The sequence below is a fragment of the Cyprinus carpio genome, unplaced genomic scaffold (assembly GCF_018340385.1).
Source record: "Cyprinus carpio isolate SPL01 unplaced genomic scaffold, ASM1834038v1 S000006625, whole genome shotgun sequence".
In the NCBI taxonomy this organism is placed as follows: domain Eukaryota; kingdom Metazoa; phylum Chordata; class Actinopteri; order Cypriniformes; family Cyprinidae; genus Cyprinus; species Cyprinus carpio.
Window position 1 is genome coordinate 920,008 of NW_024879257.1, and position 16,278 is coordinate 936,285.

At 38.9% G+C, this 16,278-nt stretch overlaps 1 pseudogene; it reads left to right on the plus strand.

Annotated features, from left to right (window-relative positions):
- Positions 1 to 445: 445 nt before the first annotated feature.
- On the plus strand, positions 446 to 6,926 carry LOC122144252 (annotated as a pseudogene).
- The last annotated feature ends 9,352 nt before the right edge of the window (positions 6,927 to 16,278 follow it).

The window sequence follows — 16,278 nt, forward strand, 5'->3', positions numbered from 1 at the left end:
ATTGAAAAGACTACTCCGAGTCACTGGAGTGAATCAAAACCCCCGCCACTATGAGAAGGAGTAAAGGACATGTGCAATGCTGGGGATCCGCATGAGCATAATGAAGCAACACTTTACTGGAAATCACATCATAGTCTAAACTACCTATATCTTATTTGGTAGATGAATCTCCTAACAGATAAGCATAATCTTTTCACGATCTGGTTTGAAGCTTGTGCACTAAGAGACGCACAAATGGTATTAAATCATCATAATTCCCCCAAAGAAAGCAATCTTTGTTAAAGTAACACGTGAATTGATTTGAACAGTAGCCTTTGGTGTCACCGCGGAAGAAAATAGCAAGTTGCGATTCTCAACTGGAGCTGCGCAATCGACCCGTACGTCCTGACGCAGGCGCGTGCAGTCCATTTGTTTTTGTGGCTGCGCTGCTTGTGCACAGAGCAACATGGCGGAACGTTCCCTGATCTGTGGCCGGTTGTCCGCTGACTTTCGGAATTCCAGCTCCAGGAACGACTTTTAGCTCGGCAGCTAAGGTCAGTTTTGCGTACGCACATCAGATAACTATATTGCGTAACTGTCTTGTTTGTGAAGTTGCTTGCTTTTTTGGACCACTTTTTAGTGACACCAAGTGGGCGATTCTACTTTGACATTGGCCTTCAGGCTAGCTGCCTGTCATTATTACTAATGCTTAATGGCAAACCTATTCATTTTCTATTGAGCGGATGCTCTTTTGGAGTTAGGGCAGATTTAAGTTAAATTCCATCTGGGAGGTTAACGTGTTTGTTTGTTTATGCGGGTTATCCTACACACTGTACCATGTCAATCTGGGGTTTTTCGAGTTAACTTTGACCTAAGTTACATGGATAGAGGGCCAGTCTGTTTTTTTTTTCACTTCAGCGTTTCTATTCAATTCCTAGTGCCGCTGGTTAATAAAATTAACTCTTAAACCACTGCAACTCTTCAAACTGCAAATATGCCTTTTTTAAATGAACAAATTATATTATCCTTTACTGTAAACCTTCCTGAATCATAATTTTAATATCAAAATGTTTTATGTTTGGTCATTAGAAGGTTGTACCCTTGAGTAAGACACCCAGTTGCTCTGCTATTCCTTATATTGAGTGTACTCTGGATACAGCAAAATATTAGACATTATTTCATCTGTTAATCTCTTTATATTGCTGGTACAAGACAGTTCTTTTCATAGACACAATGATTCCACATATTCCTAATATCCCACATATTATTGAAAGACTCTACGAAAGGTAGTTAAGTATTAATCTGTTGAGCAACGGGAAAGGGAAAATCCTTTTCCTTGCAAAGCTGAGACTTTGCTTTGTTTTATGTTTTCTGGTTGCGAATTCCATTTAACAATTTACAAAAGTTAGCTGATTTGCAGTGTAAATCGGGTGACCATGTCTTTGTAGCAACATTATCACTTGTCTTCCGTCTCATTTGCCAGAATTTGTGTTGGATTTATAGTACTGTATTTTTCTCTCTTAACTATTTCGATTACCAGGTGCTTGGTGGGACATCGGGTCTATTTGGTAATCATGGGAAGCAGCCGTCTCCAATGCTGTCATTGGAGCAGCAGAGGAACCTTTCCCTGCATGAATACATGAGCATCGGGCTGCTGAAGGAAGCGGGCATCTCTGTGCCCGCCGATTTTTTGGTGGCCAGCTCGCCTGAATGAGGCTTATGCTGTTTGCGAAGCAGATCGGTAAGAACATATGCTGGGCACTAATTGAGGAAAGGCGACAATATTCTCAAAGTGATGCAGGCTGCATGACTGTTCCATAACATATGCAAACCGACTCATTTGTATTTTCCACTGTTACATATTTTTCACATTGGAGTGATCTTGAGTAGTATTTCAACACAGCGTATAATATATTTAGGGAATTGCCCACTGGCAATGGTTATTAACGCAGGTCAGCAGTTACACAATGTTTTGAACAGTACTCTAGCCAGATTCACCCTATTGTAGGGGTCTTGAATTCACTGTGTGTGTTGTGTTTCAGCTGTTGTGCTGTCTCTCACACACGGCTGCAGGTCCTAACATAGAGATCTGCACCCCTCTGTATATTGTGGCTTGCCCTAAATTTTTAATTCTAACTTGTCAGCATGTAGGCAGCACCAGCACGGGGGACCCCGTGGATGGACGAGGCAGTGCTGTATCAATTAGGGGAGGGTGTTGTGTGTCACAAGCATAAGGGACTTGGTGTGTCCTTTAACTTACTGTTTTCCAAATGAATAGTCTAAATCATTTGCTGTGCATTTAATTTCTGGTAAATGCACTAAACTATACAATTTCAGGGTTCAAAAAGTAGGAGTGTTCTTATTTGCAAAATTGCAACATGGCCAAAGTTGGACGTAACAATGTTTTACAGTTTTCACAATGCTCATATACATGTGTTTAATAGCATTCTGGTGTGGGGCACTTCCCCTTTTTTAGTGCTTCCAACAATGGTCCAACAACTTAAGAAACAAACTTTAAGGTAATGTAATCCGTACCATCATCGTTCCAAAAGCCTGAAAATTCTGTCAGTGAGTTTACTCACAGAGAAAAGAAAAAAAGAGCCTCTTGATGGTCTAAACCTTCTGTGACTGATGTGTCTGGTGGAGGTTCCATCAAACATTCATAGCTGCTGTTTTCCATACATTTACAGCAACCAGGGAACTAATTAAAAAAGAGAAAACAAACCACGTAATATTGCTCAAACATATTATTGCACACTTAAAATAACTTTAGTGAATTTTTACATTGATATTTTTAATGTAATCTTAATTTCTGGTGATGTCAAAGTGCGTGAATTTTTTAGCAGTCATTATTCCCACTTTTCAAGTCAGTTCCACAATGATCACACTCTTGGAATATGATTCTAGTATTATGACGATTTGGTGCTTAGAGAAATAGGTTCTGCTTATTATCTCCAATGTTGAAAGACAGTTGTGCTGCTGCTTAGTATTGTTTTTTTTGTTTTGTTTGTTTTTTCTTCAGCCATAATAGACAGAATTTTTAGGATTTATTGATGAATATAAAGTTCAAGGAAGATCAGCATTTCATGTTCAAAATAGAAAGCTTTTGTAACATATATCCATTCGTATTTAGGGCACATTTGATAAATGGTAAATGCAATACATGCTGGATCTTCATTCTTCATTTAAAAAAAAAACACTGCCTTAAACATTGTAACAACTGTAGTATCCCGTTCGTAAGAACAGGTCAAATATCAAGACCATTAAGCATAAAAAAAAGGGGACAGCATGATCATTTTGCTTAATATTTCCTTGTTAGGATGGGTCTTATGGGGTTTGGAAACAAAATGAGGGTGAGTAAATAATAAGACATTTTTAATTAATACCATTTTTGTGGTTAATGAAATGCATAGTTCTTCCTGTCTGTTTATTGGAAAAGTTAGCCTAACCCTCCCAGTTGAAATTGTATAAAACTCCAACTTTATATTGTTTTTACTAAACAGGCGGGAAAACATCTGAGTTTAATGACGACGCGTGCCTGTGTTAGGTTTTACGAGACTGTAGAGCTAATTACAGTGTGACTTCACTCGGTTGAAGGACGCAGCAAGCTCTGTAGTGAATTTTTCAATCTCTGTCATAATTTTACGTGGTATTTGTTCTGTTTTGAGCAAGGTCCAGTGTGTTTTTGTGTACTTCTGTGTCTGTTTGGTTGGCATTATTCAAGGTTTTTCCTCTTTCTTGTTTATCTCTTCCTTCTTTTTTCAGGCTCTAAAGACCTGGTGGTTGAAAGCCCAAGTGTTTGGCGGGGTGTCCGAGGGCAAAAGGCACGTTTTGGAGGGAGGAGATTGCGAAAGAGCGGTGTCAGAACTCGTTTACACCACTACACCTCGTGAGTGTTTGTGCCTCTATGTTTATTGTTCATTGCACTTTATACTGTTTGTCAATTTTCCCCTGGGGTGTGTCTTCTCACTCGCTTTGTGTCGGCATGCCAGAAGGAAGCAGAGAGATACTCCTCTCTAAAGAATGATTGGCAAGAATCTGTTCACGTAAGCAGACAGGAGAGGCAGGGCGGATCTGTAACCCAGGTGTTTATTCTGCGACGCGTCAGATACCCACGCAGAGAGTATTATTTGCCATCACCATGGAGAGGTCCTTCCAGGTGAGAGGTTCATGGACTGGGCCATTGCTGCTTGGTTTTATCTATGAAACTGCTTCTGGCAGGATGTGCACTTCAAGTACAAAGTCCTTTTTACAAAGCATTCAAAAATCGACATCACCACTTTGTGCTTGCAAGTAAGCAGAATGCGCGCATAGTAGGGCCTACTTTTAAACTGTTGTCGTCTGAAAGGTCTGCACGTGGTCAACAACAAAAAAAAAAAAAAATAAACTGGTCTGGTGGCAACATGGCCTTAAAATGATATGACTCGCTATCTACTCCCCCCCCTACAGGGCCCTGGTGGCTGAGTGGCAGGTTTTTCTCATGGGGTGGCGTGAACATTTGAGGAATGTGGGCTGCAGAAGGAATCCTGGAAGTAGCTATGGTGTGAAAGAACCTATTGATATCCATACTTCATTTGGACCTGGACCAGATGGAATCAGGCTAATTAAGGTGAGGTGCAGAGTATTACTGTTAAGACAGTTTCCCACATTGACCCCTGCATGAAAAATGTTTTTTATTTCGTTTTTTTTTGGTTTTCTCTCTCCTCCAGTGGCATAGAAGATGGGTTTCCCTCCCCCTGCAGTGATCAATAGAAGCTGCAGAAAACATCTGTTGAACAACTTTATGATGTGTCATCAAGTTGATGCATCTATGGTGGATATCACACCCCCTCTGTGGAGGATTCCATCTGGCATTGGTACCCTAAAAGCAACACTTACACTTTAGATACATTATGTTAAACACATTTAACAACCTAGGCCCCTAGGGCTGCACAATTAATATTGCCATTAGGGATTTTTTGGATTCTTGTCATGGGATTGTTTTCTGCTTATCAGATGTGTTTTGGTTCAATTTAGTGTGAATTGCGCCGCCTCTGCGATGGCTTTGAAAGGGATAGGTCACCCAAAATGATGAACAATGTTGATTCTTATCTTGCTTACCCCCTCAGGGCAATCACAGAGGTACGGACTTTGTTTCTTTCAAGTTATACCACATATTTCTGGATTTTTAGCTCCAGTCATTGCCGTCCGCCTGCAATTTGTGCGGGTCTACTGAAGAAAACAAAGTTCACCTACATCTTGGATGCCCTGTGGGGGTAAGTCAGATAGAGACATCAAATGTTTCATTTTTGGCGTGCGTCGAACTATCGCTTGGGGAACAGTGTTGTAGTGCAAGAAAAACCAATTGCCCATGTCAGTTTTTTCAAATGACTGTGAACCTTTGGTAATCCAGAACAGGCCCATAGTTTTGCGTGGCATTCCTAGATGTTGTCTTGGTGTGCTGGTAGCAAGTGATGTGGCGATGGACGCTAGAGATCAACCTTTGGACCCAAAAACGCTGCCTTAGAAACAGAAGAAAGTGTTCGACATGCGAGACTGGACCCAGGAGGACATCAGAGCACAGGACAAGCGCCAAACCGCCAGTACTCAAACTACATCGGCCTAGACGGCACTATTGGCTTGTCCTGGGTCAGTACAAAAACCCCACAACCATCCACATTTGAGAAACATTATCACAGCACCCTCAATTTTTTTCATAAAAATCATCTGAAAGCTGAATATAATAAGCTTTCCATTGATGTGATGGTTCTGTTAGGATTGGACAATATTTACCAAGATATAACCAATTTGCATATCTGGAATCTGAGGGTGCAAAAAAAAATCTAAATACTAAGAAAATCGCCTTTGAAGTTGTCCAAATGAATTCTTAGAACAATGCATATTACCAATCAAAATTAAGTTTTGACCTATATTTGACGGTTGGATATTTACAAAATATCTTCATGATTTTTGGCATGGTCCCACTTTATATTGTGTCCCTAATACCTGTGTACTTACATAGTATCTAGTTGTTGGTATGTAGTATGTAACCAAAGTGTAAGGGTAGACATTGGTACATAGTATCTACAGCTCTAATGTTTGTTGTAACTACACCCATGTAAACAACCCACTGAATGGTATGTGTAAGTACAAATGTGTAACAGGACATTGGTAACATCACTTTTTGGTAATGACAATGTGTACAAATGTGTAACGGGACTAACAGCACTCTTTGGTAAAGAAAGTGTTACAACATTATATTAAGATTTACCGTGTAATTACTCTGATGTTACACAGCAGCAGACAGTAAGTTAGGCTTTACATATAAATTGTGGTTGGTGTCCAGAATGTTACACTTTATATTAAGTGGACAGTTTCCTGGGAGTTAACCATGTAAGTACACTGGTATAACAGTGGCGCACCAACTCCTCCAACTCGAAGAACCAACTCCTCAATGTGTACTTACACTGTGGTTACATCTAGGACCCACTATGTACCACATGTAGTTTTACTTTTGTAAGTTACACAGTGTAGGGACACAATATAAAGTAGGACCGTTTGAATTGTGTATGTGTAAAACTATACATTTGATGTCACCTGTGTTTAGTCAATTGGGGCTGGACCCTCGCTATGGCCACCATGGACATAATTAAACTGACATGGTGGAACACCTGCTAACTTCCTGGATGTTGGAGTGCGGAGCCACTGCACAGCAGGTGACGGAGGCCTTCAAGCTCATCAAGCCTCTGATAAAAAGGTAATATCATGATCATGGGAATTGTACCATTGGCTCTTGTTCTAGGTGTTTTTGCCGCTCTTTTATCACATCTCTTATGCCAGAAAGTATGTCAGTGTTTTTCTGTGTTCTCTGTAACAGGTCCAGCTATTTTGGTGAACATCTTTGGTGGCATCCAGCGCGGTGTGAGGTCATCGCACAGGGGCAATATAATGGCTGTCACTTGACTTAGAACTGAAAATCACCAATCGTAGTGCGGTTACAAGTGATGAGGAGAGACCGAACTTAAATACTATGATTGTGATTAATGGGGCGGGGGTGGTTGACTTTGATTAATGGAGAGGTAAAGGTTTAGTTTGAAATATTTTCAGTTTCCCATGCTTTATTTAAAAAAGGTGCTGAGATCTGAAAAATTGAATCATATTATCAGTTATACCGCAAAAGAACAAGCACTTGAACAGGACACAAAGGCTTATCAGTAGTGTATTCAATGTAAATAAAATTATATAGTTAAATATAGATTTTTCTTACATTACACACTATTTTAAAATCATGTCATCGGTTAGATGTTGCTAATTGTATAAAGTACAACTTGCTTGCAATTTGAAAACCCTTATCCAGGTAAGTGCCGAGGACTAGGAAGGTCATCGGAAACAGTCCTGGAAATTCATTAGTCAAAAACCTGTGAGAACACTGTACTGTCTGTATCAATAAAGGTAGGCACAAATCCCCCCCAAGAAGACCTGGAATGTCTGGGAGAGAGGAAACATTGACAGAAGCGTGACAAAAAGAAAAAGGTGTCTGGAAAAGGGATATTTGTGCAGGTGGCGGCTCATGTTTTCTGTCCTTCATCTCACTCTCATCATGCTTGTCTGATCTCCAGGAACAAGACGCGGCTTGTGGACGATGCCCAAGGCTTCTGATCGCTTGCCATCCCTCTGAAGACGGGCCTTGTCCCTGTGATGATCTGGACGAGGCGGCCAAAATGGTGCGTTTCTCTTATTTTCTGTATGCATATGGGGCAATTGAAACTGACATGGGGTGGGAAGTGGACGAGATGAATCTGCCCCCATCATCGTTCAGTAGTCAAATTGATAGTCCCAAAGAAAATAGGAGGTTTTTAAAGGAGTTGTTCACCCCAAAAAATTAAAAATCTGTCATCGTTTAGTACCCCCTCAGTTGTTCCAAACTGCTATCACTTTCTCGAGAGATGGATCATGACAAAACTTCCCATAACTGTACCTACCTGCCATTAATGTTTTAAAATGGCAGCGTTTTACACATCTTTTTTTTTTTGCTTTTTTTGGAGAATAAGAAAAATGTTTTTTACAAACACTTCACAACAAGGTTCAATTCATTAATAGTAGTTAATTCATTAAGTTTTTATGAGCTAACAATGAAAAATACTTTTACAGCTTTTTATAATATTGATTTCTGCATATATTAATATTTCAAGTTATAAATATAAAAATGCAGAATACATGCATTAATGTATTATGAATAAACAAATCAGCAAATAAATTATGAATAAATTAATCTAGATTAAAAATGGTGTGTATAAAAAAAAAAATGCTGTTCATTGTTAATTCATGCCACCTAATCCAATAAATAACGGTAACAAAGTGTGCACCTGTGTTGGATTAAAAAGGCGAAAGTGTACAAAAGGAAAAAAAATGAAAGCAAATGTTGCTGTCAAATAGAATCAATCACATCTCATTATTATACAAAATTGACTATACAAAGCAGATTTCCAGCTACAATCAATTTTGTCTTTCCTCCCCTGAATGCGGAACCACTGTATGATCACAGTAGCCATGGAGAACATACTGTATTTGTTATGTACAGAAGTTTTTTTTTTTTTTTTTAAAACAAACAATCATCACTTTTGCATTTTTACTATTAAAATTTAGGACAGTTAAAGGTCAACTCTGAAAATATTTACCATACCTTTCTCGATCTTTTTTCTCTAGGGTGTAAAAGCTTTCTGAAATTGTATCGCTGGCCAAAGAGGCCCAGGTTGATGTCAGTTTCCAGCTGCCCATCTAACAGAGCAAACCTACCAAGCCACATCATTAGTTCACAGCATCTTATATGAACTAAATCTAAGCCACCTGAGCTTGTCTAGTCTCAGACCTCCAGTAGAGTTCTCCACAACCCCGTGTCCTGGTCAAGCTTCTGTTCATCTCTCGTTTGTGTCTCTCTGCTGTTCCCCGTTCCTTTTGTGTCTCATTAGTGCTTTCATATTGTAAAAGCACATGTGTATCTGCAGGTGCAACTTTCATTTCATGCAAATCAACCTCACCCAGTGCAGAGCCCATCAAAACCAATTCACTGACATACTGTTGGGTTTTTTGGTTCCATTGGTTTAGATCGGGTCAGTGTTACTGCCTACTGGTTGTTTGTTTCATCAATGTTATTGTTTGTTTGATTTCTTAAGTGGAGGATGTATTTACCGTGGGACTGTATTTTATACTGTTGAAATGGTAATTGGAGATCCAACTCTTTGGATAAACAATGTCTTTGGACCACACTGATCCTAACTTTTGCCAACATATATACACACACAGTATCATTAAAAAAGAAAATCCCACCCTCCTCTTTCTTTATCCCTCCCTCCCTTCCTTCTGGTTTCCCGCGGGAGTGAGTGTCGCTGCAGGGATGTCTTCGCTGTTCTCCTGAAGAGAAATGCACCATTTCCCTTTCAACGTAAACGCACAAGCACTCACAGGGAATATATGTGTTATTGGTGTTCTCTCAGTCAGACATGGAGCACTGGTGCAGCGGACCTCCTGCAGAAAAATACTAAAAATACTGAAGCGTCTCAGAGGATGATGTTTGATTCACACGCAAAGGGCTCTGATCGTCACTGTCTATTTTGAAATGTAGAACCTACATGTATCCCCTTCTTTGGCAAAGAAAGTCCCTTGAATCGTCTTTCATGTTAGAGTTGGGTCCTGTAGGAGAATTCAACTTTCTATAAAGGAAAGTGCTCGGTGATGATGGCAGCTCACAGTTTGAGTCTTGTAAACCTCAACCATCCAGTAGCATTTTTCATGTTCGTCTCAATGACAGATGCCTAGATGGTGCAGGACTCCCTGAAAGTATGCTATATATGATTTATGTTTCATATATTAGATTTGTGGCTAAAAATCGTCTAAAAACTGGCTCTTGTGTTAAAACTTACAAATGACTTGCTTATCTAGCACCTGATGCCCTAAGGCTGTTATTCAGTTGCTTAGATCGATTTTAGTGCAGTGCTTGACATCATAGATCATGACAGGATGATAGGATAGATTACCGAATAACATTAGTCTTCAGGAACAAGCAGTTAAGAGGTTTAGATCAGGGGTGCAAAACACGAGTTTTCCTGGTGGGCTACAGCCCTGCAGAGTTTTAGTTTCCGCTAATGAAGTCCTTTAGGCCTGTTTTGCAAACTACATGGTATATGTGTTGGATCAGAGTTGGAACTTAAACTCTGCAGGGCGTTGGCCTTTCAGGGATTGGGGTTGTTTAGATCCTACCTGTCGCTACACTTACTATTTGTCACTGTATATATTAGGATACGAAGTATCTAACCTTACAGTGGTAAAATATGAAGTGCTGCAAGGATCTGTGTTAGGGCCCTCTGCTGTTTTTATATATTTGCTTAAATATGATTAAAATCAAATAGAATGCTAATAGTTTTGCTAAAGTTTAATCTAAAAAAGCGCCAATATTTTTTTTTTTTGATTAATTAATTAATTTTGAGTGCAGAAGTCTTTTCCTTTTCTTATATGCATCACATTAAATTTATGCATTTATTGTAAATCTGTAATACAATTCTTTGATACAGTTAATTTGTTTTCAAAACAATTTATTCACCAACGGTAGTTACTTTTGAAAGGCCCCATCAGTGGAAAAAAAGATATGTTTTCTGTAGCCGACAGTTTAGAATACAGCATCTTCCAGCATCCTAAAAGGATCATGCCAGCCAAACATCTGTTGTGCTATAGCTCAGGTTAATATAGCAAATATTAATTGACTGATGAATACACTATGTTATATTAGCGTTGACATGAAAACAGTTGATGAATGTCTTTCAAAATGCCACCGTTCGAGAGACAAAGCGGTTTGAAATGGGGATGAGTTTTGGCTTCATGCTGCCTGTTTCAAATGCATCATGCTTTTAAATAAAATTAAAACAATACATTTCTTTTGCTAAGGGTGATGTACACCAACCCTATTAAAAAAACTGTTTCATATGAATCATAAGTTTTAATTTCATGCAGTCTTCTTAGAGAGGCTGTTCTATCCTAATCCCTAAAGGGCTATATGGAATGTGTGTTTAAATGTTTATGGGAATATGTTTTAAAGATGGAATCAGGCAAATTCATGTTGATATGTGTCCCTTCTGTGAGCATACATATCCTCTCCAGCTCATCTGTCTATATTGGATGTGAATCAATAACCCACCACTGCAGCTGCTTCATATTTTTTAATTATGCCACATAGTGTGCCCTCATAAACTGTACATCTTTAGATCCTCTCCTCCTTGCATGCCTGATGAAATCTATTAATTCTTTAAAAAGATGCATAATAAAATATTTAAAACCTAAAATGATTTACTTTCACAGTTGCTTTTTGGAATATACTTTAGAAACTCCTTCAAACGTGCAAAAATAGGACAAATATGACTGGTTGATTTTGTGGCAAACTTGTGGTTGTTTTGTTGCAAATTTGCAGCAAAGCAGCAAATGGTTGCCAAAAGTGTGCAGCTCCTCACCCAGCTTTGTAACTCCCATTACCAACCATCACCAATTTTAGACATTACTTACATGTCTGTCACAATTTTATATACCTCTCAGCTGTTTGGAGATATATTCTCTCTGTTGAAAGCCAGTCGCTACTGTGATATTTTTACTTCCACGATCAGTAAAGCTCAAGTCAAGATTCACCTCAGTGGAAATGAAATTTGCATAATTTCCCACACATGCCGCAGGCTTGTTCATATTTACCTGTTTATTTTTGGGTGTGAGTGGGGCCTCTGAATTTTTCTTGCAGCGCTGAGGTTGATGCGCCCCTGAGGCTGAAATTATCCTCAGCTTTTTGGAGGAGAACTTCTTCAGGGCATTGCCTGTGAACTCACTGGAATTAAGTTGAAATGACATCCTGGAATATTTTTATATTGGAGATTTGCATTTGTCCTGTGAAACTTTTCAGAAAAGCAATTTGTGGATTTAAACAATTCTAATAATATCAGTATGTATCATTCACTCCATTGCCCTATGAAGTTCAGTGATAAAAATAGGGCACTATGATTTACACGATGCTAAAAACACAGACTGAACTGTGGAATCCATTAATTAAAATGGAATTTACTGTGTAACGTAATTGGGCAAAATTTGGATAAATTAATCAAAAGCACGGTTATTCACTTAATCAAACTGTGATATGGATTAAGTATAGGACTGCTTGGAATATGAAAGTCTGCCTATTCCACGTGTAATTTCTTTGTGAAATAGCAGTGAAGTTTAGTCTACACATGCGCTCTTGGTGTTTTCAGTCTCTGCCTTCTCACTATATGAGGACAATGTTCATCAACAATGTTTCTTGACAAACTTCATGTCAAGAGGTGCTCTGAGACTCACTTCACCAGCATATCACCATTTAATTTGATATAACTAACTATTGTTAAAATTCGCACACAAAACTCAAAAGTCTTCACTGCTACTCGCCAAAATAAAAAGTTTGGTTTTACACCTTGAAGAAATTATGGCCGAAAATGTTGTGCGTTAGTTCACTATTGTACGAGAAGGTATTTCTCAAAATAATAGAAACCCTAAAAATAATTAGAGTTAATTAAAATATTATTTTTAAGGAATATCACAATTGTTGTCAATGCTAATTAAAACTCCAAAAATCAACACTTTTTTATGAAAAAAATGAAAGGAATTGTTCAAATTCTTTTGATTACATGTGATTTAAAAAAAAAATTAAACTTATACATTCATTTGATTGACCATATTTTTATATTAAAATTACAAAAACAACGAAAACAGAACTCTATTAACACTGTAACTAATAACAACTATTACTGTTATTTATTTTTTAAAACATTCTTTATTTTGCACATTACCTGTACATTTGACTAGTTATTTGAACTGTGAATTGAACTTGAACTAGCATTGTTGGTATCAGCTCTTTGTTATGCAGTCATAGGTCTTGGGACTACCTCAAGTTAATGTTTTTTAATTATTTTGTTTAGCCTTATGGGGCAGGTTTTTATTTAGAGTGAACCATATTTACATTTAACTGCAGATGTAGTTCTACATATAACTCTGTATGTGACAAATAAAAAATCTTGAATTTTTAGGTTTTATGAATGTATGATTGATTACAAATTTAGTTAAACCATTAAAAACAAATAATAATAATGAATAATAATAATAATAATAATAATAAAATAATAATATAATAAAGTAAACACAGAAGCTGGCAAAATATAAAATGGATTTTGGGAAAAACTAAAACAGAGCCCTACAAAGGGTATTGAAATGTGTTTAAAAAACAGATAAAGCATATTTGACAAAGAACAGATTAATGCAGATATATTCACCTCACTTGCACCCCAGATCATTAAAAATCACCCTGACCAAAAGCCTCAAAGTGGCCTTTAGAGTCGACCCTCTCTCTGAAGCCATATGCCTTTATTAGTTATTCTCAGCATATTCCTATAGCCCTTCTCAATCCATTCATCCCTCTCTCCCTCCCTCCCTCTCCTCGCCCATTCTTCTCTCTCATTAGTTGTGCGGCTCTGACAGAGTTTCATAAATCTTTTGCTGGGAGAGGTGAAGTTGAGGATGTCTCCGCACCGCTCCCACCTCACCTGCTGTTATGGAGCGATGTTGTCAGGTGGTCCCTGGAGACCTCGCCCACTGCACATGTGCTGTGTGTTTTTCTCTCTGTGCTCTGAGTTTGTCAGTTGCTGAATGAGACGTGCCGCATCATCATGCTGTTTTCATGCTATTAAAGATACAATGTGTAACTGTTAGCATGGAGCCGCTGTTGCCCGAGGGATTTGATGTTAAAAGACTGTCTTGTAAAAAAGTCCCATCTTTTAAAACACACAGGGGTGGAATCGTCTGAAGGGGAATGTTGTTGTTTACAAAAAATGTCTGCTTTTGTTTATACACTCAGTTGACAGCTGGTTGTACATTGTGCCTTAAAGGGGGTGCTCAATTATAAATTTCCGAGGTTGAGATAGAGAGATGCTACTGATATGGGGTGTACAAGGAACAGGACATAGTAACGTGAGTCTTAAACAAACCTTGTTCATCAGTTTGTGGCAACAGAACTGGCACTCTGTTGCCTTGGTAACTGTAGATTTCAGCCCCCTTTCCCAACCCAACACTCTCACACATTATTCAACCAGGGGTGTCAATTATTTTTTTATCTGTATTTCGTCCTCTCCTCTTTTTGACTTTCCTAATAACTACATCTAATTTGCCACAAGGTGCATTTTAAAAGGGCAGTCCATCTTACACACATTGTGATACAACACTACTGTATATGATATTTATATCTCTCAATATATGCAAAAGATAAACAATACAGTATAATGAAGAAGCATTTTTAAATAACTGTTTAATTCATAATACAATATAGAACCCTAAAGAACCCCTTTTAATCCCAAAAATGAAATTTGAAAATGTCATGACATTTACAGACACAGCCTTCAAGTTTCCCTTTTTTGATGATAATATTCCATACATATAAGTCCTGGTTAAGCCCATAATAAGGATTTCCCTTTTAGAGTCTGATTCTGAATTTTTAAATGTTTATTTTAAATATATGAAATCCAAATCTTTTCAACTTATATAATAACTTTTAGAAAGTCGGTTAGGAGTCAGCAGATATTGCAGATAGGCTCTAGTGCTGTGCTACAAGGGTTGGTTCCTCTAGGTTCACTGCTCGGGATCCTCTGCTGTTCTTCACTTAAACAGCTTCATTGGACACAATCAAAGGCACATGGCTTCTCCTACTACTGCTGCACAGCTGATGTGAAGCTCTTTCATCTATCCTGATGATACCCCTGTTGAAAAAACAAAAAACAGCATATGCTGGTTATGTATGTTTTTGAAGCATGGCAGCTAGTATGAGCTGGTTATAAGCTGGTCCTGAGCAGTAGCTAGTTTGCTTACGGACCAGCACATGACCACACTTAAAACAAAACTCATAACCATCTGAGGACCAGCTTATAAACCAGGTCAAACCCGCTGCCATGCTTCAAAACATACCTAACCAGCAGATGCTGTTTTTTTTTTTTCAAACGGGGCCACTGTAATGAACTCGTATCTCTGCCAGGCCTTGGGGGCAGCTGTGGCCTAATGGTTAGAGATTTGGACTTTGTAACCAGAAGGTTGCAGGTTTCGGTCTCGGTGCTGGCAGAGTTGTAGGTGGGAGGGAGTGAATAAACAGCGCTCTCTTCCACCCCTCAATACCCATAGCTGAAGTGCCCTTGAGCAAGGCACTGAACCCCCCAGGGTTTTGCTCCCCGGCGCTGGATATATAGCTGCCCCCTGCTCCTGCTCCGGTGTGTGTTCACGGTGTGTTCACTTCTCACTGCTGTGTGTGTGCACTTGGGAGGTTAAATGCAGAGCACCAATTTCGAGTATGGTCACCATACTTGACAAATGTCACAACTTTCACTTTTCACTTTCTAACATCTATGCTTAGATCCGTGTTTTCCCAACCCTGAACCTGTAGGCACTTCAACAGTAGGTCGCTCTTTTGTGATTTTTTTGTTTTAGATTTTAGATTTTGTAGTTATAAGCTGGAGTGTATTTCCCAAAAGCAACTAGTCACAAGTTCTGTCGTTACCAACAGAGTTCAACTGAACTTGTAACCACAGTTGAGCAACTAACGATGCTTTTAGGAAACACACCCCAGATTAGTTGAATCTCATGTGTTTGATTAGAAGAGTTTGAAAATCGTATTATTGGTGTGCCTCCTGGGATGCCTGGTTTAAAAGAAGAAAGCATCATCTACGCTCAGCTTTGCAGACAGAGACAATAGGACAGCAAGGAACCTGGGGATAATGTTTGTCGACCAACTGAGCATTTCCACCCACATTTACATGACCCGGTTGTGTAGGTTAGCACTTTACAACATCAGGAAAATCAGACTCTTTCTGCTAGAGTAAGCAGTGCAGCTCCTTGTCCAAGCTTTTGTCATTTCCAGACTGGACTACAGCAATTTTCTACTGGCTGGCGAGGCCATCCAGCCAGTGGGCGGGTCCCACTAAGACTCAGCAAATGATCCAGAATGCAGCAGCACATCTGGTCTTCAATCAGCCAAAGAGAACCCACGTCACACTCATCTTGATCTCACTCCACTGGCTCCCAGTTAAGGCCAGAATCAAATTTAAGGTTGAGATGCTGGATTTCCAGGACTGCTACTGGAACAGCACCTCCCCACCTCAAGACACTTTCTACAATTATACACTCACTTAACCACTCACACAACTCTAAACCAATGCATATAACACCACATGGTGGGTTTCGATGTTGTATGAGGACATTCCATAGGCTTAGTGTTTCTTATAC